The sequence below is a fragment of the Uranotaenia lowii genome, chromosome 2, assembly GCF_029784155.1.
Source record: "Uranotaenia lowii strain MFRU-FL chromosome 2, ASM2978415v1, whole genome shotgun sequence".
NCBI lineage: Eukaryota > Metazoa > Arthropoda > Insecta > Diptera > Culicidae > Uranotaenia > Uranotaenia lowii.
In genome coordinates this window covers 368,208,964-368,225,658 of record NC_073692.1, presented here as the reverse complement: position 1 = coordinate 368,225,658, position 16,695 = coordinate 368,208,964, and the positions used below count along the sequence as shown (strand labels likewise).

The window sequence follows — 16,695 nt, the reverse complement described above, 5'->3', positions numbered from 1 at the left end:
CGAAAAGTAGTCATGCTTAATAACACTCTGGTTAAGACGGTTAGGCGCAATGCTCTACCTTTTATTTAGCTATCTTGCTCGTGACTTATGTACATTTTACTTCACTTTCTCACCTATTAGCACTATTAGAAGTGAAGTTTTACGTCTCATGTCCGCATCCCGCCTCTCATCTTCTTGAGGCTCATGATATATCTTACGTCTATCATCTCGTATTTCATACAGATCGGACACGATTACCGTATTGTATTCCTAACTTATGTAGCGTTATAATTATTTATGTCTGGTTATTAAATTCTGAGCGTGTAGTGTTTATATAGTTTGAGCCAAAATTCAGTGTTGATAATTTAGAGTGTACCTGTCAAACGCACACATGGGAGGGCAAAAGTAAAACAAGAATGGAAAAATACCAAACAAAACAATTATTGACGAATCAAAGAGTATCCCGCCAACCTGCATCATCCTAGAGCCGCAGCTAGCAGAGCGCAGAGATCTTCATCGTTGGTCATGATAAGTGCCTGGCGGAAGAAAAATCAGAAAAAGAAAAGAGAAAGAAAAGTGATCCGGATTCAACAGTGCGAGGGTGAGTGATACCAATCATAACCTCCCTTCAGAATGTGCTTCGTCATGATATTGGATTTGCAGGAACCAGCATAGAGGCGCAGCTCCGCCGAGATCCGAGGAATAGACGGTGGCAAGTAAACCCGATCGAAATCAACGACCCCATTGGGTGAGTTATTGTTTATAATACTGCACGAACCAATATTTATGCCACGCTTGATGATCGACAGGGTCGTTTTTTGGGGCCCAACCGTTGTTGATGAGCTAAATTCCCGCCTTGAGCCAAGCAGCTAGCATGTGGCTAACAGATCCAGCTGCAGGCAGTCGGAGGTGCTCCGGGCAGTTGAGGTGCGCCCGTGGAGCAGTGTTGCCAGTTCCTGTGATAGTCATCCCGACGCAAAAGCTGTGATATCCCTGTGCCGAACCAACTGTGATATGGATGTTGTTCGTCTTGTTTGTCGGTTTGTACACTAATGTAGGAAATACGGGCCCGTAAGTAGGATAAAATAATGTAAGCTAGCCTAGGTTTTGAATATGTCCTATTAGTGAAATTTTTGTGTAAGTAAATTGTGATAATGCTACAAGTTTTGGGTTTTGCGTGTTTGTGTTTTGGGTAAAAGTTAGCCGAGCAGCACACACTGAAAGTCAGTGGTGCTCAACCTGTTTCACTTAATAACATTAAAATATTGAATGTAATATGCGAGAATATAAGAATTACTCCTATTCATGGAATTCAAAAAAGAAATATTTTCAATAGTCTTTTTTTCAATCTTTAATATATTTTCCAATAGTTTATTTAAAAAAAAGTATCTATCTATAAGCATACCTCTTAACATCAACAAAATAAAAACAGGCGGTTTTAACCGTACATTTTCGACTCGATTATCCGAAATGGACTTGAACTTTGTTTAGCACTTTTGCATATTTTTACTACTTTTCAATGTAAGTTGACATTTTCCACACAAACTTTGTAATTTGTCACTTGCTTCTTTGGATCCTGAAACCGTATGATGCTTTGATAAACCCTAATCATGCCGGTCTTTTACCCACCTTGCGCGTATCGTTCTGGCTACTCTCGTGCGTCGACAATTTCAGCCAAGAGAACATAATATAATAAAAACAAATATGCAAATCAAATGACTAGCAGCAGCGATCATCTACGGTATCCTATCTACCGGTCGTTGCATTGCATTTCGCTCGAAAATTGATGAAAATTAAATGATTGGTCTTTTCGCAGACTTCTCTCCCTGTTTTTGAACCTTGAGAGGAATGTGATGCCCGCGTTATTTGTGAGCAGTCAGTTGGTAGTAGATAGCTAGCTAGTACCTACTATTAGGTATAGTAGCAGAACAATACAGCCCGTTTATTATCGACAGATTAAAAAAAAATTCTTACCACGGTCACTGTCAATTTGCAGGTGAATAGAAATCTAGATTAGTCTTTGGTTGTCACGGTCAATGTTGTGATAGGGTCTAAAGAAGATGTCTTTACATAAACAGTATGGTAGAAGAGCTACAGTGACTGGCAGAAATAAAAATCCACCCCTTGTTTCAATCTTAAAATATCGATATTTATAATTCGCCAGTAATTCATCAGAATTTTTGGTTTTGTTTATGTTTGCCCAGTTTTGCTTTAAATGCCGTCGAAACAAAAAGCGTTTTGCGAGTGCGTTGTACAGTTCTACGAACTGCACAGAAATCTTGGCAAAAAGTATACAGTACAACATTTTAAAAGTAAAAATGTGGCGTCTTCCACCGTTTACCATATCCTAAAATCCCCAACAACTACTGGCAAGCAATGTAGTGGCAGATCAGCGAAAATTACGGACGCAAAAGGATTTCGTTCACTTTTTAGTGCCTTCAACAACAATCCAACAAAATGTCTCCAAAAAGTTCAATTGTTCTCACCAGTACATTGGCAATACATTGAAAAAAAAATGGAATTAAGTGAAAGAAGACAAGAGCTCCAGAATACACTGAGGATCAGATTTCGATTCTTAAATCCCAATGCCGCGATCTTCCTGCCAAGATGTTTTTGGCAGACGAAAGTTGTGACTCTCCTGCCGTTCAGTGCGAACTATTCGCAAAATATTTCTCAAGTGTTTTTTCCGCTCAAATTGTGAATGAAGCAAACATTAAGCAAACCTTATCATTTGTACCTGCTAACGCCCTAAATTTATTTGTAAATCAATGTGCCTTGCAGGAGATAAATATTGCTATTAAAAAATTAAAACCGTCATACTCACCGGGACCCGATGGAATACCACCGATCATAATAAAAAGTTGTGCCGAACAACTTAGCGCACCTTTTGCGCTTCTATTTAATCGTTCACTGTCTTCATCTACGTTTCCTCGATTGTGGAAAAAATCTACAATGTTTCCAGTATTTAAAAAGGAAACAAACAGGACTTGCAGAATTACCGAGGGATAACATCTTTGTGCGCCGCACACAGGAGTATTTCACCCAAAAACCTGGCCAAAACTCAAAATTTAAATTTCATTGGTTACTTTTATGTCAATGTTTATTTGATTCTTGAATAAATTTAGCACCATGTACCGGTCAGTTTTTTGACATCTGATTTGTTTATAAGCTGTTGCAGCTGTCGAAACTTTAGTATTTTTATGAGATAGAATTTTTCTACAAATTGTTGAATCAGCGCGACTACGTCATATCGATGAATAAAACTTTCTTTGATGACTAAAAATGAAAATTTGAAATGGATAACTTCAATGGTGGGATGTTTAATAATTTTAAGTATAATAGACAAAATTCGATGACTCTAGAGACAGTACGCAGTGCTTTGAAAATTCTTCTATTTATTTTTTGGTGTAAACGTTGATTTTTTTTTACAAATTAGTGTTTTTGTTTCTGTTCCCAGCAAGTCCCGGCAAAATGTTTGATATCATTAGAAAATTGATAATTTCAATAATCATGTGCAAAAGAAAAAACTCGCGCTATTTTGATATTTTTAAGTTTGAAGTTTAAAAATATTGAGAGATTTTTTCCACAAAAAAGTCACCTAGGGCTTCGTTTTTTTTTAATTAAAGCCCAGTAAAGTTAATGTTTTTTTTTTCGAATATTTTCAAATGTTATTTAACTTTCAAAAACAAATAAAAAATCTTGATTTTTTTGAATTTTACAACTTTTCTAACCTGGATTATCTATCATGTCATATAAATGTTAGAAAATTTCTAACACAAAATTATGGAAAATTACGAAAACGGAAAAAAATATTTTAAATGATCTTGAAAACGTTTGATAAGTCAAAATAAACTATTTTATTGATTTCAAAACTACAAAATACTTTTGGCCAACTTTTTCTTCTACGTACTCCTGTGTGCGCCGGTTCAAAGTTATTTGAGATACTCATTACTCATACCATAATGAGTCAAATGAAAACGTACATTTCTTTTGATCAGCATGGCTTCTTTCCTGGGCGGTCAACTTGTACTAACCTAACCCAATTTAAATCATACTGCCTGAAAAACATCGAAAAAGGATTTCAAATCGACACAATCTACACAGATTTGAAGGCTGCTTTTGATCGGGTAAACCACCAGCTGCTGTTGGCAAAGCTTGAAAAATTAGGTGTTTCAAAAGCTTTCATTGATTGGCTAGCTTTTTATCTCCAGAACAGACAAGTTTCGGTCAAATTAGGAACTTATGAGTCAACTGAATTCTGCAATCCATCTGGCGTGCCTCAAGGTAGCAATCTGGGCCCGATACTTTTCTCGCTCTTTTTCAATGATATACTGTTTAATATGCCGAACGAATGTCGTCTTTGCTATGCAGATGACCTGAAAATTTACCACAAAATCAAATCCGAAAGCGACTGTACTACATTACAGACCATCATTGACATATTCGAGCGGTGGTGCACAGTCAATAAAATGACAATAAGTGTTCCTAAATGTGCCGTAATTTCATTCGCACGAAAAACCAACGTTATTCACTGGAGATACAGAATCTTGAACTCGGACCTAGAAAGGGTATCCTCGTTAAAGATCTTGGAATTACCCTCGACGAAAAACTTACTTTTCGTGAGCATCTAAACTGCCTTATATCAAAAGCCAACAGAAACCTGGGATTCTTATGCCGTTTTCGTTTTTCTCCACTAGCGCGGGGCAAAACTTTTTCTGAATAAACAAACAGAATCGTTACCCGGGACGATGCAAATATATGGTTGCTATACTCGCCCTTATGTTTACCCCCAACACTGACAACTTTTACGGGGTGCAACCGCCTGCTTGAGGTTCAAATCTCGGGCAAAACTAGTGGGCTTCTGAATTAATAACCGAACATAATAACAGCAGTTAGGGCAAAACTCGTGGGTAACTAGGTTGCCACTGCCAATAAACGAAAACACTATTAATAAGCAGAGTTGCAAGATTTCAGATAATCATTTGAAATTGATACTCACCGTGATGAGTATCAATTAAGCAGCACAATGAATTTCGTTGTGATGCTCAAAGCTGTCGATGTCAAACGAAATTCACTGAGCATCACATCTAGAAAAAAATCAGAAATCCAGAATCCCATTAGAGAAATCTTCAGCTATATTCCCCACTTTTTCCCCTACTATTTTTTGACGACAGTAAAATTTGTAACGAATCTATGGAATATTTGAATGTATCATATAATGTGATTAGCTTTTCACACTAGCGACACGCCAAGTTGAACGACTCCAAACGCTTTGATATAAAGAAAATAAGAGCGCTTTAATGATTGGACTTTATTGAAACTTTTTAATAACGAAAGTGTTAAAGCTCGTGGTACCTATGTTTTAAAAAGTGTCTATGTACACAACACACTACCTTAAAAATGTTGAGAACAACACTTTAATTTTATAATATTATTTGCAAATACGGCGCTTTGGTACTAAACAATTTATAACATAATTTCATAGTCAAGACGACTTAAATAAAAAAAAATATAAAATTCAGTCGTTGACGTTTTGTTGGTTTTCAAAATTAAAAGCAACAACATAATATGGGATTAATAGCAACATTTCTAATCGATTTTCTGGCTATTTGAAATCAGTAAAATATGCTTATTTAGCTAAGCATAGAATACATTAATAGAAAAATCGATATTTGTTTTAACTCTCAAGGGCTGAAATTTTTACAAAAAAAAAAGGTCAAAACTCAGATTTTTTTAGGTTTTTTTTTTGTATTTTCTCGGCTGTTGACATACAAAAAAAAACATATGTTGAACTGTAATATGATCACAGTCATCAAATTTCATGCGGTCCCTTCTTCAGAGCATGTTGTGTACGAGTGAAGGATATCTAAATTTGGAAATATTAATAAAGATCATGTATTCTAACAAACATGCATCTATACATTCAGAATTAAAACCTACTTTTTTATATCAACTAAATAAAAAAATAGAAGCCGTGATGTCAGTGATAAGCTGTCCTTTGTTTCAACTTTTATTTAAATCTTTTTTCAAACGATCTTTTTTTAAACGTCCTTGGTCCTTGACATCCCTTTTCTGTTCCAAACTACTCATTGGTGGTGCAATTTTCTGCAGAACAGTCACTTAGAGACTGTAAAAGATCCGGAACAACCGTAGAGAAAACCAATTTTCGAAACCAATCTTAACATTCCCGATTTCACAAAAACCACTTCAAAATGATGTACTAGGCTGTGAATGATCAATTAACAGTCTAAACTAGCCATTTTAATAAAATTGAACAGTGTTTTTTCCAAGGGTTTCACGAATTTCTTTTGGCGGGCATTTTTAAACGTACTAAAAAATCGTTAAAAAAATCCAGCTATGATAATTAAAGAACAATTCATCTCTGATGCATGTGTCTAAAAGCTCATAGGATAATAATCAAAAAATTAGAAATAAGGCCGCTTAACAAAAGAAGCGATTTTACAATTACTCTAAATGGTAGTACAATAATATTTGATCAATCTTAATATTCAATGGCACATTATTATTTCTGTCATATTCTTTTTACTATTTAGAATTCAATAAATTTTCTGGAAACGCTCTTAATAGAATAAGTGAATTTATCGGACATTAGATAGGCTGGTATGAATCATATCCTACTTTTTGGTGCAACGATCATGTTTTCTACTTCAGAAATTTCCCACAGGGAATTTCAAACATCACGCGAGTCGAGATAATATTTGAAAAAGATCTGTGAACCGGTGCAAATAAAACCGGCTTTCCTTCTCTTGAAAAAGAAAATCGTTAAAATGCATAAAAAATCATTAAAATGTCTTTTTAAAATTGAAATAAAAAAGATTAACCATAAGGATAGAAGCTACAAACCACCGCTTCCATTTAAAAGGGAAAATTTTGATATTTCTTCATTACTTTTTATTTGGTTCATAAATGCTTTTCATATGTGGTCGATTCCAGCCGGTTGCATAAGCTGGGATGCCATGCGATTTAATTGGAATGGTTATTCGTTGTTAACAATCTTTTTTTAAATTTTATATTTTAAAATTTAATTTGTTTGGAAGATTAAGAAATTATTTTCTTCAGTCATATTAAAACTCTACATAGCTACCTATAAATTAATTTTTTTTAAGGTTGTCGCTACAAGTAAAAGCAAAGCATAGCTCGAATGCTATAAATAAAATCACAAATTTTTTTTTTGCAAAATTGACAATAAAACTTTCTGTAATTCAAAGATACTAAATTAGTAAAATTAGGACCGGTGGATCCTTATAATTTTAATTCTGAATTTAAGTGTTTCCCATCTTAGTTGTCTTTGCGGTACTTTTTGTGTTAATATTTATAATAATCAAATATTGAGCAATTCAGATTTTGCTATATTTTTTATAGTTTCTTGTAATGTCCAGAAGATTTGAGATGTTTTTTTCTGGCAAGCACATTAAGCCATTGGGGGCTTTTTGAAGAATTTTGAGCTTGGGCATTTCAATGTTTGCGGTTCTTTTCCATGATTGCAAAACTTTGCATCAACGTTTTTAAGAAATTTAAAAGTACATTACTGTAGGAAATACAATTTCATAACTTGCATGTCTTAAATCCTCTGAATACGAGCGATATTTGGTCATTAAAAACTTTTTGCTCATTCTGTAAAACTTTCATTAAACTAAGACATAAATATTATAATCAGATTCTTACAAGTCATGATAATACATTCTTCAGAAAGATGTTTTAAAATCAAAACTTTCATTCACAATCAACGTTAACGTTTCACACTGAGATTCAAAAAGGAAGAACCTCACTCGATAAAATATTAACTGAACGAGATTTCGCAACTTTGCTTAAGACATAAATACAAAAAAAAAACAAATTCCTATCATCAACCTGATTGTACTGAGCTTTTAATAGTATGTTCACTATAAAAATGTTTTAAAAAAAGTATAACTAGCCCTCAACATTCATCAAGTATAACGTATAACTGACAGTTTTTAAAAAGTCGTGGTATGTTCAGCTTTTTCTGAACTATAAAACTTGTTTCATTGTTCAAGAGCTTGCACAAATATTATTCCATGGCATCTCTGCCTTCCAAAAAGTAGTTTTTCTGCTCGTGATTCTCAGCCTGAGAAAGCGTTGACATTCAAGACAAAAACCGTTTGTGATACTCACGATGAGATTACCTAGCATCACACTGAGATTCAAAAAGGGAAAATCTCACTCAAAAAAATCTCAATCTCATGAGATTTCGCAACCTTGTTAATAAGACTATCGAAGGAGTTTAAGGATCCCTACTGCCTCCGTTCGCTGTATTATTCACTTGTAAGATCTCACCTTGAAACAGCTTCAATAGTGTGGTGCTCATATACGACATACTGGTCTCAAAGAATCGAAGCAGCGCAATCAAGTTTTTTGAAGTATGCTCTCCGATTCCCAGAAGAACTTCCGGACTACATGCAACGCTGTCTCCTGCTGGATATGGAAACACTCCACGAAAGGCGTGTGATGGCGCGCGCTATTTTTGTTAAGAAGCTGATCGATGGTGAAATCGACTGTCCAGGTTTACTCAGACAGATCGAAATCAATGTACGCAGGCTTCCAAAAAATACTGCCGAACGACAGTATTCTTGCGAACGTCGCACATCCACCTCGGTGAAAGCTTTCCGAATAATTCTTCCCCGACAGTTTTAAAAGGCGCGGTCGTGCGATGTTCAACGATGCCTTGGTTTACCTCATGCGGAAGTTTGCTCGTAGGTATGAAAGCCTTTTAAGCTCCGTGACAGTTTTGGAAGAATCTTCGTGACAGTTTTCAATGCGTTGAATTTCGCATGACAGTACTGCTAACTCCGTCTGACTGTAGCCGAGATTCGCTTTGGATAATCTTCCACGCTCGGGCCGAGTTGATTTCGAACGAACGTATGAATTTTCCTTTTGCTTGAAGCTCAAGCTACCTGCTGCGGCTGGTGATCACCCTCCCCACCCCTTTTCGCCTAAGGTGCACCGGCACCACACATCGCGTTACGCCTCGGTCGTATGCTGCTGCTCGGTTCGAATAGATGGCATGGCACGTTCGATCTATTCGAACCGAGCAGCAGCGCATACGACCGGGCATGAGTGCGGTATGGGCACGACAGTCACCCGTGACAGTCCTGCCCAAAACTGTCACGCCCTGCAGCCGACAGTTAGGATGAAATTATTTTCGAAATAGGAGGCATGAAGGTTTTCAAATCAAAAATTCAAAAATCTAATCTGTTACGAAGCTTTTCACATTCAAATTGTTGATTTTAACTTGTGATTGTATACCTTAGGTTATTTTAGTTAATTAATAATTCATGTAGACTTGGAATGTCAGATGAAATAAACAAATAAATGTAATAAATGTAATGATGAAAAAAAATATTTTTTTGTTTCGATTATAGTCGTTTAACCATCTTTAGGCAATCGCGACTTTATCAACGGTGCAGTTTGGGGGATCGTTATTGAAAAACTTATCCGGTACAACTGTGTTCGATATTTGCTCTTGGGCTCGAACTCGCAGACATCGGCTTAGGAGACAACAGACTTGCCAACTGAGCTATATCACAAGCCGGATGATGATAAATGATTCCGGAAAATGTTTTGTTTGGAAGACGAAAGTTACTTCCCTCTTTCGAAGACGCACATCCCGGAAACGATCGATACTATTCCAAGGATAGTTCTTCTACATTTCCGAACATTAAATACAAATTCAAACATAAGTTTGAACAGAAAGTGATGCTGTATATCGCCATTTCCGTGAGAGGTATTTCTTGCAGAAAATTTTGATGCCGTTTCTACACAAACATCATTCAGAAGGACAGTACTTTTTTTTGAAATATGTCTTTATTAGTCTTTTAATCATTACATTCAAGTTATATTATTACAGTCAATTAAGTGTTCAGATTACATATAATCAGTTCAACTCTTTGATTAAGTAAATTCTAAACATTGTTTATTTGATTTGCTATAGCAATAAATTAATTTTATTTATAGGAGAATATCCTGTAGAGCAAGAAAATAAATATATAAACTTAAACCTAAACTATATCCTAAAAACTAACTTAGTTGTAAAGAGAACGAAACTCTGCGATGGAAGACTTGCCTCTGAACATCGATCGACATCGAGACATCGATTTGCCTCTGAAGTTAGAGATGATTTTGTTGGCCATCTCTTCGATCGAATCAATGCCCGCAATCCGATGAAGATCTTCGGTGCTGTGCCAAGGTGGAAGCCGCAAAATCATTTTCAGAACCTTTTTCCACTTTTTCAAGTAATTCAAAAAGGAATCCAAATTTTGTTGCAATCTACTGCGTGTCATTCCTACCTTTGACTGAAAGCAAAGTGTCGTCAGCAAATAATCTTCTATCTTTTCCTTCCGGTACATCAGGTTAATCAGAAGTAAAAATATTAGGTATATAAAATTCGCCCAAGTATACTGCCCTGAAGGACGCCAGCTCTAATGGGTGTCCTTTCAGAGCATGAATTTTGATAGCTTATTTGTAAGTTTCTGCTAGTCAAGTAATTTTTAATAATTTTGGTGAGATATACAGGAAAATCAAATCGAGTGAATTTAGCTACTAAACCTTTGTGCCAAACACTGTCAAAATCTTTTTCAATATTTAGGAAAGCAACAACAACAGTTGAATAACCTTCAGATTTGCTAGCGTTAATCAAAAGTTGAAGTGTAATAGATTGTCCATGACGAAAACCAAGTTGTTCATCAGGAAAAATAGAATTCTGATTAATGTGCATCATCATTCTATTCAAAATAACTCACTCAAATAGTTTACTCAAAGAAGGAAGCTAACTAATTGGTCGATAAAATGAAGGCTCTGAAGCACTTTTTCCAGGTTTCAAAATTGGAGTTACTTTGTCATTTTTCCAATTATTGGGAAAATAAGCCAAGTGAAAATGAAGATTTTAACTGAAAATATAAAGTGCTTTCAGGCAACTTTTTAATAAGAATATAGAAAATCCCATCTTCCCCCGAAGCTTTCTTATTTTTATTTTTTTTTTTAAATAAATTTAAGTTCATCAATATTTGTATCATAAAAACTTTCAAATACGTTTTGCTTAGAAAGATTATCATCAAATTCTATGGAAATTTGAGCATCAATTGGACTTACAACGTTTAAATAAAAATCATGAGGAGACTCATTGTTGGGCTATTTTTTTGAGCTTTTTCTGCGTTAGTTAAAAGAAATTTATCTTCATCTTTCAAAGTAGGAATTGGTTTCTCGGGCTTTTTCAGAATTCGAGTTAATTTCCAAAATGGCTTTGAGTAGGGTTTCATATCCTCTACTGCTTTTGTAAAATTTTCGTTACGAATACAATTTAATCGTCGTTTGATCTCTTTTTGAAGGTCACAATAAATAAATTTCCAATAAGGATCTCTAGTTCGTTGATATTGGCGTCGACGAATGTTTTTCAGTCGTATCAAAAACTGAAGATCATCATCGATCAAAGGTTGATTCAATTTATGTTAAACTTTGGGTATTGACGCGGCTTTAGCATTGACTATTGAAGTTGTCAAATTTTCTACAGCCAAATCAATATCTTCTATTGGATTCAGTGGAACGTTTACATCTTAATTACGTTTAATAAAATTAGTATATCGCTCCCACTCAGCTTTTTGAAAATTAAAAGTTGATATTAAAGGGTTTTCAATGGGACTTTGGGATAAAGAAAAAGTTACTGGAAGGTGGTCTGAATCGAAGTCCGCATGATTAGCTAATTGACTGCAATGCTCGCCTAAATCCGTTAGAACCAAATCAATTGTGGAGGGATTTCTAATTGAAGAAAAACAAGTATGCCCATCAGGATATGTGCAATAGTATAATAACCTGTAGCGCAGTCATCAAATAAAATATTCCCATTAGAATTTGATGAAAAATTATTCCAAGATCGGCGTTTTGTATTAAAGTCACCAATAATAAATAAAATTAAATTATTTCTTGAGATGTTTTGTTAATCTCCCTTCAAAAATTTGTTCTGTTCACCGCTACATTGAAAAGGCAAGTATGCGGCAACAATTATAATTTTCCCCATAGAAGTTTCTAATTCAATTCCAATTGTTTCTAAGACTTTTGTATTGAAGGAAGGAAGAAGTCTAAATTTGAAACGATTATTGATGACAATAGCTACACCCTTACCTTGTCGATCATTTCGCAAAATTTTAAAGAAAGTCGTTTACTCGAAGATTTTTTCGGAACTTTGAGCTCATTGGTGTACAAAAATAATTGGAGAGCCAAGAACTGCAAACAATTTATGGGTAGAATCAAGAGATCTATTCACAAAGTTGACATGAAGGCCGTACAACCCTCCTGTTTCGACATCAAAGGGAAGCTTCGGCGAACAGCCGATTATTGTTGGAGTCGAAGTAATCCAGATATGCTGAAGTTAAATCTAAGCAATCGTAGACTAAGTTTAGTGAAAATAAATTTTAGTTCCTAATAACTATTCAAACCTACAAGACGTGTTCCCCTATCACAAGCGTAATTCCCATAGGTTATGAGCCCAGGTCACGTCGTTTGAAAATTTTTAAAGAAGATGATTCCAAGGGACTATCCAGTTCGAAACCCAGGCGGTGCAAGTAGTGGTGCGGATTTTACCGAAGGTCAGGAGTCTGGAGGACCAAGAGAAAATGGTCAGATTCCCGGCAGTAGAAGCGGCGGATCCCATCATGGTGAGCAGCGAGTGGTTCGATCCGGTGGAGGCGTTACCTTGGCCATCGAGAAGTTAAAAGGCAGAGACAACTACGTATCGTGGGCTTTCTCCATGAAAATGAGCCTGATCCGGGATTGTTGCTGGAATGCGGTGATGCCCAAGGAAGGTGAAATCGTGGACGAAGAGACGGACATGAGGGCGTTGTCAACGATCTGCCTGAGCCTGGAGAAGACCAACTTCAGTTTAGTCATAGATGCGAGAAGCGCAAAGGAAGCATGGGAAAAATTGAAGACGGCTTTTCAAGACGACGGTATCTACAGAAGAATTGGGTTGCTACAACAACTCGTATCGTCAAGGCTGGAAAATTTTCCAAACACTGAAGCCTACGTTGATGCAATAATTTCGACAAGTCACAAACTGTCGGAAATTAATTTTCCGGTGAGCGACGAATGGTTGGCGTCAATTCTGCTGATGGGGTTGCCAAAATATTACGCCCCGATGGTGATGGAACTAGAAGCGTCCGGTCAAGTCCTGAGGTCCGACTTCGTAAGGAGCAAAATATTGCAAGACGTCAAGGTGAAGCAAGATCTTCGGAGCGGCGCAGATGAAGGAGCTCTGTATTCGAAAGAGCAACAAAGGCGACGAGGCGGCGTTAAGAAAGGCGTTTGCTACTCATGTGGCGAAACAGGTCATTTTGCGGCAAGTTGTCCGAGTAAGACCAAATCGATGAAGAAGGACAGGAAGCGAGCAATGTGTGCTACATTTGCGATGGGCGATGCGGATCGGAACGAGTGGTATTTCGATTCAGGCGCGACTTGCCACATGGCGAGAGGTGATGTAGATTTCCAATCGAAGACGGAAATTTCCCTAAATGTTGGTACCGCAAACAACGACAGCATGTTGGCGAAATCGAAAGGCAACGTCAATTTGGATTGTCTTGAAGGAGCCGTGAACGTGAGCGACGTACTGGAAGTTCCAGATTTGGCGACAAACCTGTTGTCTGTTGGAAGGATTTGCGAAAAAGGCTTCACGGTTGTTTTCACAAAAGACGACTGCAAGGTTCTCAACAAAAATGGCCAGATTTTTGTTTCGGGAACTGCTGATGGAGGATTATACCGGCTGAATCGGAAAGCACCGAAGGCGTTTTTATGCAATGATTTAGATCTTTGGCATAAAAGACTTGGTCATTTGAACGTGCACAGTCTCAAGCAGCTTCAAAACGTCTCAACGGGAATGCAGCTCAATGGGTCATCGTTTGCTGGTTGTATGGAGTGCATCGAAGGAAAACAAGCTAGAGCATCGTTTCCGACTAGCACGACGAGGGCACGAGAGCGTTTGGAACTAGTACACTCTGATTTGTGTGGTCCATTCGAGATTCCTTCGCTGGGAGGATGCAGGTATTTCATCAGTTTCATCGATGATGCTACGAGGAAGCTTTTCGTTTATAATTTGGAGACGAAAAATCAAGCCGTTGAAGCGTTCCAGAATTTCAAAGCTTTGGTTGAGCGCCAGACTGGTCTCAAACTAAAAGTGTTGAGAAGCGATAATGGCCGTGAATATGTGAACTCAAGTTTCAAGCGAATTCTAGAACGTGAAGGTATCCGACATCAGAAGACCTGCCCGTATATGCCGGAACAAAATGGAGTGGCCGAGAGAATGAATCGAACGATTCTCGAGAAGGTTCGCTGTAGCTCAACGAGGCGAAGTTACCGAAGGAGTTTTGGGCTGAGGCTGTGAACACAGCAGCCTATGTCACGTGTTGCCCGACACGTGTGCTGAATGGTGTTACGCCCGAAGAAGCCTGGACAGGATCGAAGCCCGATTTGAGCAAGCTGAAGGTGTTTGGTTCGACTGCGATGGTTCACGAGCCAAAACAACGAAGAAAGAAGCTGGATCCGAAATCAAAGCGATGTGTGTTCCTTGGCTACGCTGACGATACCAAAGGCTTCAGGGTATACAATCCTGAAATTCAAGACGTCGTTATAAGTCGAGATGTGGTTATTTTCCATGAAGGTCGATGTGAAGGATTGAAGGACAAGCGACATGAACCGGTCAATTTCTTGGAAATTGACTTCCCTGAGCCAGCTGTGACGGTCGTTGAGGCAACTGTGCCTCAAGTTTCGGAAGAACCTTCAAGCTTGTCAGCAGAAAACGATTTTTTGCAGCATCCAGTGGCAGATCGCGCGCTCCCACCGCAATCTGGTAGACCTGCTGAAAAAGAGCATGAGTTTAGGCACAGCGGTCGGGAGCGCAGGTACCCAGGCAAGTATAACGATTACATTTCTTATTCGACTTATACTGGCCAAAATGTCTCCCCACCAACGCAGACGACCGAATGTTTGGACGATCCTACGAGCTATGAAGAGGTACTCGGTCGGCCGGACCGTGAGCTGTGGATTGCGGCGATGTGTGAGGAAATTGCAGCACTCGAATCCAACAACACGTGGGTGCTCGAGGATCTACCAAAAAGGCAGAAGGCGATAAAAAACAAATGGGTGTTCAAAACCAAACGTGGAGCCAGCGGAGAGGTCGAGCGGTACAAAGCACGGTCGTTAAGGGGTGCTCTCAGCGACCAGGCATCGATTTTGACGAGGTGTACGCTCCAGTCGTACGGTATTCCACGATCCGATTCTTGATGGCGATGGCGGTGAAACACGATCTGCAAATTGAGCAAATGGATGCGGTTACGGCATTTTTGCAAGGCGAGCTGAAGGACGAGGTGCTGTTCATGGAGCAACCTGAAGGTTTCGGCGGTAATCGAAGGAAAGTTTGCAGACTCCGCAAGGCGATGTATGGTCTCAAACAGTCCAGTAGGGTCTGGAACAACCAGCTGGACCAGGCGTTACGAGAATTCGGATTGACTCAATCGAAGGTGGATACGTGTCTCTATTACCAGGCCACGGAAGGAAAGATGCTTTTCGTCACGATATACGTCGACGATTTTCTAATCTTTACCAACGATGATCGGGCGAAACAGCACTTGAAGAGGTTCCTGTGTGATCGATTCCGGATGAAGGATTGGGGTATCGCTAAATACTGTCTCGGAATTCGGATCAATCGAGATTTGGAGGCAGGAGAACCCTGGATCAAGAAACCTACATTAAAGATGTTCTCAATCGGTTCAAAATGATGGATTGTCATCCAGATAGTACACCGTTCGAGGCAAGCGAGAAATTGGACAAGTCGATGGTACCAAGCACACACGAGGAGCAAGACGAAATGAAAAATACACCGTATAAGGAGGCAGTAGGTTGTCTTCTATACCTTTCTCAAGCAACAAGACCCGATATTTCGTATGCAGTGAACGTGGTAAGCCAATTTTGCCACAATCCTGGCAGAAAGCACTGGACGGCGGTGAAGCGGATTTTCCGTTATCTCAAGGGAACAACAGGAAGTCGACTTTGTTACCGGAGAGATGGCAATGCTGACATTGTTGGCTACACCGATGCAGATTGGGGAGGAGATTTGGATACCAGGCGATCCACAACCGGTTACGTTTTTGTGCTGCAAGGTGGCGCAATTTCCTGAAGTGTGAAGAAACAACCAACGGTCGCCCTTTCCTCGTGTGAAGCGGAACTGATGGCTTTGGCGAAAACTGTTCAGGAAGCATTGTGGTGGCGGAACCTGCTGTGGATGATTTGTGGAGCAACGAAGTTGAAGGTATACTGCGATAATCAATCTGCACTGTGTTTGGCCAAAAATGGTGCATATAACCCGAGGACGAAACACATGGACATCAGATACCATTTTGTCAACGATGCTATCACCAGCGGAGCGATTGATGTACAATACATCAACACGAAACATCAGGCAGCCGACGGATTCACCAAAGTTTAGTGAAAATAAATTTTAGTTCCTAATAACTATTCAAACCTACAAGACGTGTTTCCCTATCACAAGCGTAATTCCCATAATTATCGATCGTTTTCAACTATTCACTAATTTTTTTCAACAATGGACAATGTCCCTATAATTTCAAAAAATCAAATCATCTTCGAGTACACTTGACTTTTTTCACAACTTGAAAGAAAAAATCAAAAATTTTAGTT

General features: G+C 38.2%; 2 protein-coding genes across 2 annotated transcripts in view; one reads left to right on the top strand and one right to left on the bottom strand.

Moving 5' to 3' along the window:
* LOC129747011 (sterol O-acyltransferase 1-like) overlaps positions 1-16,695 on the top strand; it is a 62,958-nt gene that overhangs the window by 3,429 nt on the left and 42,834 nt on the right. The gene's annotated exons all lie outside the window — the stretch shown is intronic.
* Positions 1-16,695, bottom strand: part of LOC129747012 (facilitated trehalose transporter Tret1) — a 48,381-nt gene that overhangs the window by 22,769 nt on the left and 8,917 nt on the right. The gene's annotated exons all lie outside the window — the stretch shown is intronic.